Source organism: Coccinella septempunctata, chromosome 1, assembly GCF_907165205.1.
Source record: "Coccinella septempunctata chromosome 1, icCocSept1.1, whole genome shotgun sequence".
Lineage (NCBI taxonomy): Eukaryota > Metazoa > Arthropoda > Insecta > Coleoptera > Coccinellidae > Coccinella > Coccinella septempunctata.
Window position 1 is genome coordinate 32,858,001 of NC_058189.1, and position 15,638 is coordinate 32,873,638.

Consider the following 15,638-nt stretch of genomic DNA (forward strand, 5'->3'; position numbering starts at 1 on the left):
ACTTAAGATTAGCCGGCTAAACTTAAGTTTAGCTTCGGGTATTGGCTAATGTTAGTTTCTTCTATCTTTAGCCGGCTAAACTTAAGTGTAACCACATCCCATCGGCTAAAAATGTAGAAGGCTTGAGAGGCTCAAATTTTCGGCAATTAAAAGAATGTAGAGAATTAGTAATACGAGTATAATCAAACTATTAATGCAATGCATTTTTTGTATGAATTTCACGTATTTTAATAGCAGAAAAGCCTTCTGTTAAGCAGTTGAGAAATTGGGAAATGAACATTTTTTCATCATATTTGTTTTCATCAACGAATTCTTATTGACGAATCTAAGAATCTAAATGCTTTATGACAAAATTCGAGACATGCTATTTTGAGTGTGAGGGAAAATTGTAGTGTTAATGATTTTATTTCATCTTGTTATTATGCATAATTTGAGGGGAATTGAATGAGCAAAAGGAGATAATGAAGACAAGAATGATGCCGCGAACTTCTTCATCAAAATACCAAAGGTCAAATTCTAGAAAAATATAAGTAGAAGTACCCAATCTTGTTTGTAGTTAACCGAACTATTTGTCTGATAAGCTTTACGATGAATGCACTTGTATCCCCCGGGATGATTCATCCAGGGTGGGGACAAGCCGTATTTTCAACAAAATCAGATAGAGAAAGTGTTTTCAACTATGTTCATGTTCATAGTTTTTTTATCTTTTTTGCGAAAGAATTGGTTGGAAAGAAATCTCAACGTTAGAAACTATAGTTCCTATTTCGTAATTCTTCCATTAACCCAATAATCGAATGGTAGGGAAAATATACTTTTGTTTACGGAAAAAAATTTCTTTGTCTAATATCTCATTTTCTTGTGGGGTCATATTATGGTTTTTCACAAATTAGGCTCGATTTGAAGAGCATTAAACTCCTAAACAGATGGAAATAACTCGTTAAATGTTGAACTGAAAACCCATGGGCGTTATGTAATACAAGCCCACTACATTCGATGCTCTTTTGCATATTTCAATTTTAAAAATTCAAACAAAAAAGTGGCCGTGTGCTTTCGTTCTCTCCAATCCTACCATTCATGAGACATCACTTCTCCACGTGTACATCGAATACATTTTTAGCCGTTCCGTTTTGGGTAATGTGCACATTAGCCGGCTAAAGATTAAATGCCCTGACGCAGATGAATATTTTATCGAACTTTAGCCGATCCTCGAATATAAACCTAAGATTAGCCGGCTAATCTTAAGTTTATGCTCATACCTATCTTTAGCCGTAACATATATACGGACCATACGCTATATATCAGCTGATAATTGTACTGGGTACATAAAATTCACTGGCTCTTGCCGATATTGCAAGAGCCAGTTCGTTGGGAAAATTGTCACCGGATTCTGAAAAAGTGGTCCAGATTGATATCGAAAATATGATTCACATTTATTTCGACTATTGAGTCCAGTTTTGGGCGAAAAAGCGATACAAAAATGTTTCAATAACAAAAACGAAAAAAACAACCAACAAAACTCTCTGATTTGCCCAAATCCTTGAGAACAGAATCAAAACAAATCCTCTTTCTAAGAGGTGTTGTTACATCTCAAGGAGAGTACTCAACAGCTATTAGATACTTTGTTAGGTACTTCCTTAGACCCCCTATAGTGTGTTATTACATAATTATCTATATCTCGGTAACGGTAAGTGGTAGAGAAAAACGAATTGCAGATTTAGAAAGAGCAAAACGCAGATACCCCACAAGCTAGGGTGAGAAAAAAAATTTTCTTCTCCAAAAACTCGTTAAGTATCTTCTTCCTTCTTCAGTCTAGGCGAATCGCCTGTTCACTTTAGTGGATGCTCTGCCTACACCGCTAAATTGTCGCTCCATCTTTTTCGAGGGCGTCCGAAACTTCTTCGACCTAATGGAGGATTTGTCTCGCGCAATTCTAACCACTCTCCCTTCATCCATTCAATCAATATTGGTTCAGTCAGTTTACTCTTGCTTGAATCCAATTACTCTCATATACGGTCCTGATGGTTTTAATGAGGTTTTGCGGGATTTGTCTGATGTAAAGTAGGTGTAAAACGTCCTTCAACTGCACACGATCGAACGCTTTCTCTAAATCAACAAAACACATGTATGCCGGTCTGTTGTATTATATTGACTTTTCCCTTATCCGTCTAATAACGAAGACCGCATCCGTGCATGACCTGCCCGCCCTGAATCCCTGCTGTTCGTCTGCTAGGGATGTTAAGCTGATAATTTTGTTTGCTATTACCCTAGTGGTAAGTTTAAGTGTGGTGCTGAGAAGATTTATACCTCGGTAGTTCGAAGGCACCTTCTTATCTCCCTTTTTGAACATCAGTATGGCGTATGGTCCGTATATACACATTTGGTAACCGAAAGTTACCAGAACTGTTACTCTGGTGACTGCTATTGAACCAAATTGTCAGGAATTCGACATATACGGACCGCCCACTTACTAACCAGAAGTAACCAAACATATATCTATTATCCCAATATCGATAACACGCGTTCTAGACTACGACAAAAAGTTAAGCCAAATCGTTGGGAGGAATCCACTTGTACGCATGCGCGAATTAGAAGTTCGGAAATGACAATCAAGATATTGGTTAGTTTGTTTTCATATTTGACGTTGAATGAATTCGAATGATGATTTATTTCAAATTCTTGTACACATTTTGAGAAGAATTTTATTCGACGCGAAAGTTAATGAATATTGAATTCATCGAGAATTTATCCGTTTTTTCAACTTTCAGATAAATCAACGAAAAGAGATCAAACCAAATGAGTGCATCAAAACTATTCACTCAATATTATTATGATTTGTGAAATAATAAGTGCCGAATAGGAATGGTATTGTCTATACTCAGTAAACTCAAGAGTGACATAATAACAATTTCGTTTAATATTACTGTTTCATACCAGTTTCAATATTGCGTGTTTGTGTCAACATCATACTTATCTCACCTCCTGAATTTCCCCTCTTGTAAATTTTCTCAATACTCAATGAAAAATATTCTTTGGTCAACATTTAATGTAATATGTATACTTCATTCAAATTTATTTTAGCAGTCGGTTGGCCATGAAATAATTTTCTCAAGTTTTTGTAACTAGAACGAAGTTAGGTTGGCACTCATGAAATGTCGTTAATGCATTGAACTAAAGAAAGTTTCTTTAGTTCAATGCGTTAATGTCATAACGCTGTTGCCACAACTAATATCAATATTTATTACGAAAATGCCGAAAGTGATTGAAAAAAGAGACAGGATTTCAGGTGCTATTTAGAATTCAGGTCCGCTCAGTCAATAGTCAATGTAAGAGAATTTATATGATGTTTCATCTGAATCTAAACGACATATATTTCAGCTTGATATTTCCACAATCAGAAAGATTGTGAATGGAAGAGGATGACAAAGAATTTCCTTCTATTGGGAGACCCAAAAAGTGGTGGCATTTGAGAATTTTATGTTTGAGTGAATTAATGCGAAAAGTTTACTTTCGATTTTCGATAAATGTCATCGGAGAATAAGTTCCCTAAAATGGATTTTTCTATTTTTCATTTGACTTGTCCTGTACAATGTGAATGTCTTAAAGTACTAATAAATACCTATAATTATTATTATTACATCAATGTATTAAGATGAATACCCACAAAGACGCGCAAATTGCCCTGTTACTTTGTTTATTCATTGAAATTTTTGTTCAAAGGTGAAGTTCATCTTAACTTGAAACGTCCTTCAATTCCTTTTACTTATATTTATGCAAGATGATTTTTGTTGAAGAATTTAACATTCTTGTAATTATCTGTTAATTCCTTCGGGAGATACCCATTCCCAACCACTGCATCATATGCATTCCATCTTCGAGTTAATATTTTTGAAATCTACAAATGATGTAAGCCAAAGAAGATAACGAACATCAACTCTCCTCAAGCTAGTGCATATTATGATATTATACTGATCTCTTGTATTTTCCATGCAAATAACTGGATTTGGTATGCCTTCAATCAGTTTGCAAAACTTCAATTATGTTCGTCACATATTTTCCGAAGTGATTCGACATTGTGATAAAATACGTAATAACAGAAACATTTACGTAGAACGGGCAACATAGCGTTGATTTAAAACCCAAAAATGTTTTGACAAGCTTCATAACCCCACATTTTCGTACTATACAGAGTGAAATGTGTCAAATTTCCATGGCCAACCGACTGCTAAAATAAAAGTGAATGAAGTATAGTTATATTTTATATATAAAAGTACAGAGTGCTCATTAAAAGAGCCATGCTTCAATAGAAGCAATACAATAATCAATTTGGCAATAAGAATATTGCCAGAAGATGAAAAACTTGTAGATACTAGTAACTACAGTTGAGCTTTATATATATAGATGTGGATTTAGATATTTCACTATTTCAGTGCTGAAAAAACAATCATATAAATTGAACTAGGATTATTACCCCAACTCCCAACTGAATTTCAAGACAATAACGGACTTATCTAGATACAATGCAGATAATATACGATAGTGAACAACCTAGAAAAATGTATTCACAGTCCTACAATTTTGTTGATTCGACATCACTTTTGTTAGTCTCCGCACTCCGCAGGTTTTCTGTGGATTACACATAATATTTCACTTTTGTTATGAATCCGAGCGTCTAGTGTTGCAAAATGATGAAGTTTCAAGAATTTTGACTTCTAGTTATTAAAAATCAACGAAGAAATACAAATTATACTACGTAATGCAAACCTGAGTTTGAACCTGATTCAAACCAATATCAACATATTGATAGGTTAAGGTCGAAAATATTCGTATGGTTGTGAAATAAAATCATTTCACTCCTGTCAATTCATAAAACCATGTATCAGAAAGAGACAGAACTAATCAGGTATTTTTATTCTTAATATTTCTGCACATGCGCAGAAGTCGATTCCGGCCACGGGCTGGCTTCAATTTTCGAGGTCCCATTATCGATATAGAATATAATAGATATATGTAACCAAAGTGTATATACGGACCACAGATATGGTATTGCTTGTTCTCCACTCGTTAGGTATCCTATGATGACAGATGATTTTTTGCAATAGTGATGTCAACTGCCGTGTCAAACAGTGACCCCCATATTCAAGTAGTTCATTAGGAGTGCCATCCGCTCCTGGACTCTTCCCGTTCTTTAGTTTTTGAAGTGCTGTAATTACATCGGCTGTCTCAGCTTGAATGTCGTTATCCACCACTATTTCCGGTACATCCAGAGTAACCTCAGTTTTTTCTAATCTATATAATTCAGTCAAATATCCAACCCAGGTTTCTCTTTTTATCTGATTCGTTTCGACCAGATCATTGATCTCCTTTCTTTGAGTTCGAACAAAGCGCCAAATCTGTTTTTGGAGTCCGTAGAAATCACCTTCCAAGTGCCTTGAGAAAATTTCACAGTGATGAACTTTCGTATGCCTCACCAATGCAGTGGTGTCATTTCGGATTCAACGTGGTCGATTGTTGATTTCTGTTCCCCTGGAGTTGCAGAATGTGAAATTATATTGATCTCTGTGGTCATAATATGTGTTGTTGATTCGCAACTCATTGAATGTACACAGATCGATCATGAGTTCTCCATTATTATTTAATACTGCTTCATTGAACTGTTGCTTAATTCCGGGTAGTATTTCATTTCCGACACGGACGGGCGTTAACACCAAGTATAGGGTTTTTCAATAAGAAATTTGTTTTGTAAATCAAAATAAAACAATAAATTCAGATGACTATAGGTTTGTTCGTAGAGTGGTTTGCAACGGTTGTGAACTGTACAGAGCAAGCGCAAATGGATTTTCGCTACCCTAAAATGGAATTGCGCATGCTCTGTACAGTTCACAGTTAACGAACAGGCCTAATGATTCAAATGAATAAAATATATTCAGAATAAAAGGATGGTTTGGCAATAATGAATGGAAAATGATATCTTATAAATGTCCACCACGACCACGGTTACAACGGTGTTAAATCGCATGATCTAGCTAGCCCTTTAACAGCTGAAAATGAAATTATGCGATTAGAAAATGTGATCTGCAATAAATCCATTGTTTCGGTAAATGTGTGACTTGTGGCACCGTCTTGTTGAAACCACATATTTGTGATATCCATATCTTCAACAATAGGTCAAAATTTAGTTGTTAACATCTCTCGATTTACAGATCCACCATTTTCATAGTGAATTTTTATTATTTTGGAACGATTTTTGAGTGAACCAAATATCAAAACTTTCATGTAGTTCCAGTGGGGCCATAGTGAAAAACAAAGTCCTTGTTGAAAAACCCTATATTATGATCTGCTGGTCACCTGGTAACGACTGAACTGTATTTTGCAATTGATCATAAAAAATTTCTCTTCCTTCTCTAGGCTTGTTATCTTCAGGGGCGTAAATATAAAGTAGTCAAGTATAAATGAGCAAAACGGAGCAAAACGAAGGCTTTCGATCGAAACCAATTTCGGAAAGATCCGTTGAGTTGCCATGCTAGTGTGATATTACACCAGCAGGGCACTTTTGATTATCCAATCCCGGTAACGGTAAGTGGTAGAGAAAAAATAATTGTAATATTACACCAGCGGGATACTTTGAATTGTATCATTGTATATAGGTGAGCAAAACGAGGGCACAAATATCGTATAAATTCTTTGAGGTGCCCTGATGGTGTAATGCCGCTGTTTCTGGTTGGTTGGTAAATTTCTACTGTTTGCCTTCACCCCCAGCTAGGAGAGTAGTGTCATCTACGAATATGGTTCTATGTTGATGAAAGCCTGCTGAAGAGTTGTCCAAAATAACGTTCCACGAATGCTGCCTTGCGGTATCTCGACGTTCATGATGAGTGTCCTTGACCTGTAGAGCTGACCATTCTGTGATATCTCAGCGGTCTGCTGTTGGTCTGATAAGTAGGATTCAATCCAGCCAAGGGCTTGTCCCCTTATGCCATATTTTTTGGCTTTTATTAAAAATAATTTATTGTGATTCAGTTATAAACTTTGGACAGATCCAAAAACATGCCTAGTGCTATTATCTTACTTTCCAGTACCCAGTAACCCAGTATATTGTTAATGTTCTGCGTGAATTCATGGACGGTCGTTAGTGTAGATACTGCAGATCTCCCTGACATCTACCAAACATTTTGCAGTTGTTCATGAAATCTATCATTCTGACGGACAAGGCTAGTTCAAATATTTTTAAGGAAAAATACCAACTGGGCGATAGTTTTCCATGCTTTCTGGATTACCATTTTTCTTGAAAATTGGCTTAACAAGTGACTTTTTCAATTCTGAGTGGAATATTTAGAACTAGAGTTGTTGATGATGTAAGCTATTATTTCACTAATGTTCGGCAGGCTCCTCTTCATGATGTTTGCAGGAATCTTGAATGTTTTCGACAAGTTTATGATTTCCATAGACGTAACAAGGTGAAGGTATATTGATTGGCTGTTTTCAGAGATTTCACGGTAGAATTGGACAGGTAAGACAACAGACCAGGAACAACCCCTATTAAATACTTGTTGTAGTCATCAGCTTACCTAGTCAGGACCTCTCGCAATTCTGCATTCGGTATGTTTGCCCTTTCCTCTTATTTCGCAGCATACGAGTTTGTATTGATATCTAGTTAGCCTAGACCAGTTCCATGCATAAAAAAATATTGCTTTACCATAGCAACGAACAATAACTCATTACGCTGCATTCACAATCAATTCGCGGGCCGAAGTGTACTTCGGCATGAAATTCACCATTCGCAATAATCTTGGAACCAAATACTCAAATGAATCAAAAATGTAACTGATCAAAACATAAGCACCGAAATTGTGAAAATCGAAAAATTAAGTATCGAGCCATCATGAAGTACCTGTATTTAAAAGGGTTAAGAGGTAAGCAGATTTACGAAGATATGCTTAATATCCCTGGTGATCAATGTCCTTCGTATGCGACCGTGAAAATTGAAGATGATGACCGATTGGGAATTCCCCGAAAAATCTGCATCGAAAATTTTAGCATATGTCTTTTTTGCTGCAATTAGCAGTTCATTGTTTCTAGACTCAAGTTTATTATTAATCCGTTTCAATGAAAAGCAATTGTTGAATAGGGTACTGAAGACTCGTAAAGTGTTAAATTGACTGTTCACATCTCCTCTTTCAATTGTTGAGATATTTTTCCAATCTTGAGTACTTAATTGTTCTATGAAGGTGTTTGTGTTTGATTCTGAAAATATTCTATTATCTGTTCGGTACTTTGTTGTTCAATGTTAAAATCAAGTAATTGGGCTGTATGATCTGATACGAGGTTCTCTATCGCACTCTGGAGTTATAAGGGCATCTATAGTTTGTGAAGATGTTATCCAGTATCGACACAACTGTTTGTTCAGTGATTCATTGAATTCAGCAGAATCAAAACGTCGATAGCCTACCCCTTTAGGTCAGAAATTTGGTTGTTACAATTGATTTTCAAGTGGGAGTATCAGTAGTGTAAAATACCGTCGTTCTCAGTTCATATGTGAAAATTATGCATCGCCTTTGTCATGCAAGTGCCATGTCAGTACTAGGCTACTTTGGTGGGCTCTCTCACTAAAGGAGAAAGGTGCTCCCACCGTTAAACATTTCTTGTGGGCAGTTTTGGAGAATAGCACTTTCACCACATATTCTTCTTCCTTGCTTAGTTTCTTCTCTAAAGACCGTTTGTAACAGCCGAGAATTCTCTACCAAATTTTGGTAAGAAAACGGCAGAGATTATTTTGTATGCAACTGAACAGTAAATTCTACCGAAAGTTTGTAACGGTAAAGAATTCACGGCGCATGAATTCTAGAGTAAATTCTCTAGAGATTTCTCGGCTGTTGCAAACAGGATTAAGCAGTTTTTTATGAGTGTATGTTCTACATCAGGTAATACCTGTATACATACATCCATACTTTAGGTAGGCCTCCTCGGAAACCGTGACAGTTTATATTTCCTTGTTGAATTGTTTTCTTGCGATTCTGACGTTTCTGAGTTTTCCTTCTGCACAATCTGGAAATTATCATTATCTGTAGTGTCCCCATTGTTTACATCTTTATGTGGTGAATTGTGAATGTTTATTGCATTATTCACACTTGTTGATTCCTTGTCAGCTGTTTTCTTATCAAGGGAATTTCCATCTGCTTTTATTCAATTGTTAGATTTCACAAATACTTTGAATTTTTATCGAAATGCTTTTGCAGTAATTCGACCATGTTCGACTTTAGAGATCTCGACTTTGTCTCGTTTAGTAAACGTCACCCGCGTGAATGATAGCCATCATATGACCGTTGATAATTACTGTTGAACAATGAATACCTTTCTAGCAAGTTATTAAAGTCTTACAAAATCCATTGCAACTGGATGCTAACATGAAAAGAACATGGAAAATTTGAATACCTACTGGATATAAAACAACCCACCCATATATCATAAGGTATCTAGGAAATTCAATTCAACTGCTATTTTTTTTTTTTTTTTTATTAAGTATAAACTGTTTCGGACTGCCTTGACCTCATCAGCGTGAGACGGTCGTTGAATTAACGACACTCACGGACAGTTTATACAAACTGTCGAACACTTCATGAAACGGTACAATGATAAACTCTATTTCCCCATGTTCAATTTTTAACGGAAGGTAAGTTACATGATACCCCTCTGATTCACCAAGCCATGTCTTTTCAAGAAAAGAATTTTGTTTGACTCATCTAAGCATTGAATTGCACCAGATTCCTTTGATCTCGTTTATTTTTTTGAGATCTTTGTCCAGAAGATCGAATTGCCGACATACACGGAGGTGAGATTCAACTGTGCTTACAGGAATACATTCACATGTTTTCATCTGCAAAACTGACGATGTGGAAGAAGGTGGGTTATTAAATATTGAGGCACTTCAGCGTTCTCATTGAATCCATCGTGAACGGACATGTCGGTCAGCAAATTCTTGGTCCACTCTGAAAAAATATAATATGTATATGAGAAATTAGAGAATCTTTAAAATTTGAATAATTTTCATGAAAAATTTTCAGCAGGAAGGCAGCATGGAAATTTCATCAGTTGATTCAGAAACTCCCATGTTTTATCATCATTTGAATAGATTTGATATTATAGGTTCCAGAAAAATTCATAGTATAGATCAGCAGTTCTCAACCACCGTGCTGCCAGTGGTAAATCGCGACCAGTCATTTAAGATGTTTTTTCAATCAACGAATGCGTTATTACTACAAATTCAAATTGAAACTTCATGTGCTTGCTTTCATTCAGAAATGTTTCATATTCACTGCCAAAGTTCGTATTTCAAATACGAGGTTTTAAATATCCTCCATTCGCATTTATTTTAGCAGTCGGTTGTCCATGAAATCTCAAGTTTTTGTAACTAGAACGGAGTAAGGTTGGCACTCATGAAATGTCGTTAATGTCATAACGCCGTTACCACAACTAATATCAATTTTTATTACGAAAATGTCGAAAGTGCTTGAAAAATGAGATAGGGTTTCAGGAAGTGCTATTTAGAATTCAGGTCCACTCATTCAAATAGTTATACCCTCTGTTATTCTAAAATCCACAATACGTCAGACGTTAGCGAACATATTCATTCAATGTAAGAGAATTTATATAATGTTTCATCTGAATCTAAACGACTTATATTCAGCTGAATATTTCCCCAATCAGAAAGATTGTGAATGAAGAGGATGACTAAGAATTTCCTTCTATTGGGAGGCCCAAAAAAGAGGTGGCATTTACGAATTTTATGTTTGAGTGAATTAATGCGAAAAGTTTACTACAGGATTTTCGATGAATGTCATCGTAGAATAAGTTCCCGAAAATTGATTTTTCTATTTTTCACTTGAGTTGTCCTATACATTGTAAATGTCTTAAGGTACCAATAAATACCTTATATTATTACATATTATTATATCAATGTATTAAGATGAACAGCCACAAATACGCGCCAGTTGTCCTGTTAATTGTTTATTCATGTGAAATTTTTGTTCAAAGGTGAAGTTCATCTTGACTTGAAACTTCCTTTAATTCCTTTTACTTATATTGATGCAACATGATTTTTGTTGAAGAATTTAACATTCTTGTAATTACCTATTAATTCCTTTGGGGGATGCCCATTCCCAACCACTGCATCATATGCATTTCATCTTCGAGTTAATATTTTTGAAATCTACAAAGATGTAACGTATTCAAACTTTAGCCAAAGAAGATAAAGAACATTAACTCTCCTCAAGCTAGTGCATATTATGATATTATACTGATCTCTTGTATTTTCCATGCAAATAACTGGATTTGGTATGCCTTCAATCAGTTTGTATAAACTTCAATTATGTTCGTCACATATTTTCTGAAGAGATTCGACATAGTGATAAAATACGTAATAACAAAAACTTTTACGTATACGGGCAACCTGGCGTCGATTTAAAACCCAAAAATGTTTTGACAAGCGTCTTAACCCTACATTTTCGTACTATACAGAGTAAAATGTGTCAAATTTCCATGGCCCAAACGAGTGCTAAAATAAAAGTGAATGGGGTATAGCTACGTTTCTCTTACAAAAATGTGGCAAAGGTGCCCCTCAAACTGACCTCTACATATAAACTGTCCTAGAGACGGAGAGGATCTATTCCTGAATGACAAGGAACAATTTCGGACACTCACAACCGTCAAAGAGTGAGGTTATGTCTTGTTTACCAAACAGTGAATGTATACTTGGGTCAGGGAAAGTGAGGCTGACTGAAATAGATAATTGAAGTAAATCTATTGCGCTCGGTACTTGCGCAAACAGAAAGAACCTATTTTTTTTTTAAGCCAAACAAATATTAATTGTGAGTTCAAGCATCCTGAAAACTTAGAGCTCGTTGCCAAATTGAACACTTTCAAAAATTAAACCGACGAATCACCAAAACCGTCATAAACAACCAGCTGATTGATGGATTTGATGAGAATAAAACTAAAAGGAAGACGGATATCCTCCAATGTGTGTCTCAATCCCACACTGCTGATTTGTTGAAAAAGGAATACGTACCACACATGAAATCATGCCCCTATTTGTCATCAAGGATATTCCACCTGCTAACAAACAAAAAATTACATAAGTAAAAGTAGAAAAATTCAAGTATATCAATAACTATGGAATTTCATCAGAATTACGTCCCTTGTTGATTATTCATTTTTTCCAAATAGAAAATCATTTGCAAGAATCATCATTTAGATTTGAACTTAACTCAAAATACTCCAGGAGTACGAGAAGGAAACGTACCTTGATCCAGTTCTCTTCATCCTTGGATGAAATCTCATTCATGGAACCTGTAAAAAAAAATCAATTCAGGATTGCTCACTATTTTGAAATAACAATTTGTTTCACAATTTTTATATAATCAGTCCTATCATTTCCAGATCATAAAAAAATCATGTGATTTTGGCTCTTTTAATACTCATCATGCAATGAATGTAGTCGTGTAAATTTTATCATCCAGTTTGTATGGAAAAGATTAGCTAATGAAATTCAATAAAAAATATCGTTTCCGTATGAAAGCAAAAATTGTTCAAATAATTCAATGTTGCCAAGTGGTGAAATATAAACAAATCCCGTACAATTTTAATAAAAATGACAAAAAAAATCTCAGGGAGAAATGCGAAAAATACATACCACACGTGGAGTTAGGCCATTATTTTTCATCAAGGATATTCCACCTGCTGACAAACAAAAAATTACATGAAAAAATTTAAATGAAGATAAATTCCAAGTATATCAACAACTATGATTTCCATCAGAATTACGTCCCTTATTAATTATTCATTTTCTCCAAATAGAAAATCATTTGAAAGAATCATCATCTAGGTTTGAACCAAACTCAAAATACTTCAAGAATACGAGAAGGAAACGTACCTTGATCTAGTTATATCCCTCCTTGGACGGTATCTCATTCGTGAAACCTGTAAAAAAAAAAATCAGTTCAGGATTGCCTACTTTGATATAAAGATTGGTGTCACAATTTTCGTAAAATCAGTCCTATCATTTCAAGATCACAAAAAATCATACGTGATTTTGGCTCTTTTGATACTCATCATGTAGATGTAATGAATGCAGTCATAAAGATTTTGTCGTCCAGTATGTATGAAAAACTTTTATAGATAAGCTAATAAAATTAAAGGAAAATAATATCGTTGTTATCCAAGAACCCACAAGGATTTCTATTTACAAGGACCTTGCTGGTTTACTGATGGCTCCAGAACCAGTCAGGGATCTGGAGCCGGAGTCTACAGCCGTAGACCGCTGACCAAACTCAGTGCTAGTCTGGGAAAGTCGGCGACAGCTTTTCAGGCAGAAATCTTCGCCATTGATCTGTGCGCAGGCCATTTACTTGACAGTGGCTGGGCGGGCAGATCGATAAAAATCCTTACGGATAGTCAAGCTGCGATCAAATCTCTCGCGGCAGACAAATGCAACTCGGCACAGGTATTTGAATGCAGATCTAAACTCACCAAACTGGGAAGTTTAAACAGACTGCAACTGATTTGGACACTCTGGCTTCAGTGGCAACGATGTATCGGATGCTCTGGCCAGAGAAGGCGCGACATCAACGCTTATTGGCCCGGAACCCAGTATAGGAATTCCTAATTCCTTAATCAGGGACCGAAACAACAGCTGGATAAGGCAAAAGGTCCTGGAGCACTGGCGCAACCGTCCTGGATTGCGTCACTCGCATAGGGCTATTTCAGTGCCTCCCAGCCCATACACCAGTCGCTGGCTAGAATTTTCTAGAACTAATCTGAGATCCATAATAGCGGTTTTTACAGGACACTGCAGACTCAGAGCCCACCTCAAAAAACTCAACATCGTCAATGACCCACTTTGCAGACTATGCTTAGAGGAAGACGAAACAATTGAGCATATCCTCTGTGACTGCCCGGCGGTAGACAGGGTCAGACTCGGAGTTTTCGGCTCTCCGAAGATGATCCTAGAGGAACTCAAGAATCACTCCCCCTCCGACATCATCTCCTTTTTGGGTAGGATGGGACTAGAGGGAGAGATTTAGCTCTTTGAGCATGCTTGTGTGCTACAATAGACCGTTGGTCGCGGTGGCAGGTTTGGGTTAGTCCGTCCAACACACCCAGCAATCAGTAATCAGTAATCAGTATCCAAGAACAAAAAATGTTGATGTGAACGATGGGCTCATTTTCCGAAAATGCTCTCTTCTACTAGAGGGAGGACGAATCCCTTCAAGCGTTAAGCTTCAGAGGTAATTAAACAGGAAAATATGAAAAGAAAAAGCTAGGATTCGTTTTTAACAAGAGATTAGATTGACGATACTCTCAATTGCCAGCTAAATGAACATGCTCAGGTGTTCAAAATACAACTTCATGAAATAAATGTATGGAAAAGATTATGTTTTCGTAAAAAGATAATGGCTAGTTCAAAAATTTGTGAATGAGATGGACACATGACAACAAAATTAATCACATGAAAATAATTTAACCCCAAACACATTGAAAACTAAAAAGCTATTGCACATACCTTATGAGTTCCATTTGAAGGTACTTTCAATTTTCAATTCCATGATTAGATTAAAGGAGGGGCGAAAGGTCATCGCATGCACCTTGACCTAAAGATCTATTGTGCATCCCCGCGTTGTTTACGTCAGGCAGTAAAGTCTCGATGAACTTCACCACCTTTCTGGGGGCCACATCCATTACTTGTTCCGACTCCGACTTGATAGGCAAGAAATCGGTGCTTTTGAAGAGCGGAACAAACTGTTATTAACCTGAAATAAGAGAAAATCATTGAGTATATCGTCTAGCATTAGAGGAGAAAGTGGATAGGAAGGAAGCATTTTCAGTAGGAAGGCAGCATGGAGATTTCATCAGCAAATTCAGGATGTTTCCATGTTTTATCATCACATAATATAAAAAAAAAACTTCATATAGAAATTATAAGGTTTGTTAGTTCACAACTGTTGTGAACCACTCTACGAACAAGCCTAATATTGAAGTTGAACATAGGCACTATTTGTTTTCAAGAATTTGTTCCTATCAATATAAAAAAATTGTAATAACAGGCAGCGTTGTTTCTTTTCTATTAACTCAGGAAAAAATAAAGATTGCTTTCTGCCTTATTACTCGATTAAAACTAGTCCATACAAAATTAATATTTTCAATTTACTACAATGATTCCAAATTATCTCAATTTACTACTTTTAGCAATTCGCCATTATGGGAAAATTCATTGGTAAAACTGGTCCGCATCCAGTGTATATTTCCAACATATTGCAATTATTTCAAAATATCCCAATGTGGTTCCATACTCTCACACAACTTATGTAATTGAATTTGTAGACATATCATCAGAAATGTTGCAATTTCCCAAATGGTATAAAAACGGTGAGTTTTTCTAGCAAGTGGAATCTGAATATTCTGTCTGGGCATAACCTATACTCGTTGTATTCATTTTATGCTACCAAATAATATCAATTTTAGTAACAAATGAGAAAATAAGCTAAGCTGAATAGTCTGTGAAATAGATTGTTTCTTCAGACAGGATTCACATAAGACTATAGAAAAGCCATCATGAGTTTTAATGAAGAATTTTTGTTATTTCCCAC

The 15,638-nt window shown here is 35.9% G+C and overlaps 1 long non-coding RNA gene across 1 annotated transcript; it reads right to left on the reverse strand.

Moving 5' to 3' along the window:
• Positions 1 to 11,896: 11,896 nt before the first annotated feature.
• On the reverse strand, positions 11,897 to 14,628 carry LOC123320366. Its single transcript, XR_006538753.1, has 5 exons — positions 14,555 to 14,628; positions 12,926 to 12,972; positions 12,686 to 12,732; positions 12,296 to 12,342; positions 11,897 to 12,108 (listed from the first exon to the last, which is right to left on the reverse strand). It is a non-coding gene; the product is annotated as an uncharacterized LOC123320366 (long non-coding RNA).
• Positions 14,629 to 15,638: the final 1,010 nt, after the last annotated feature.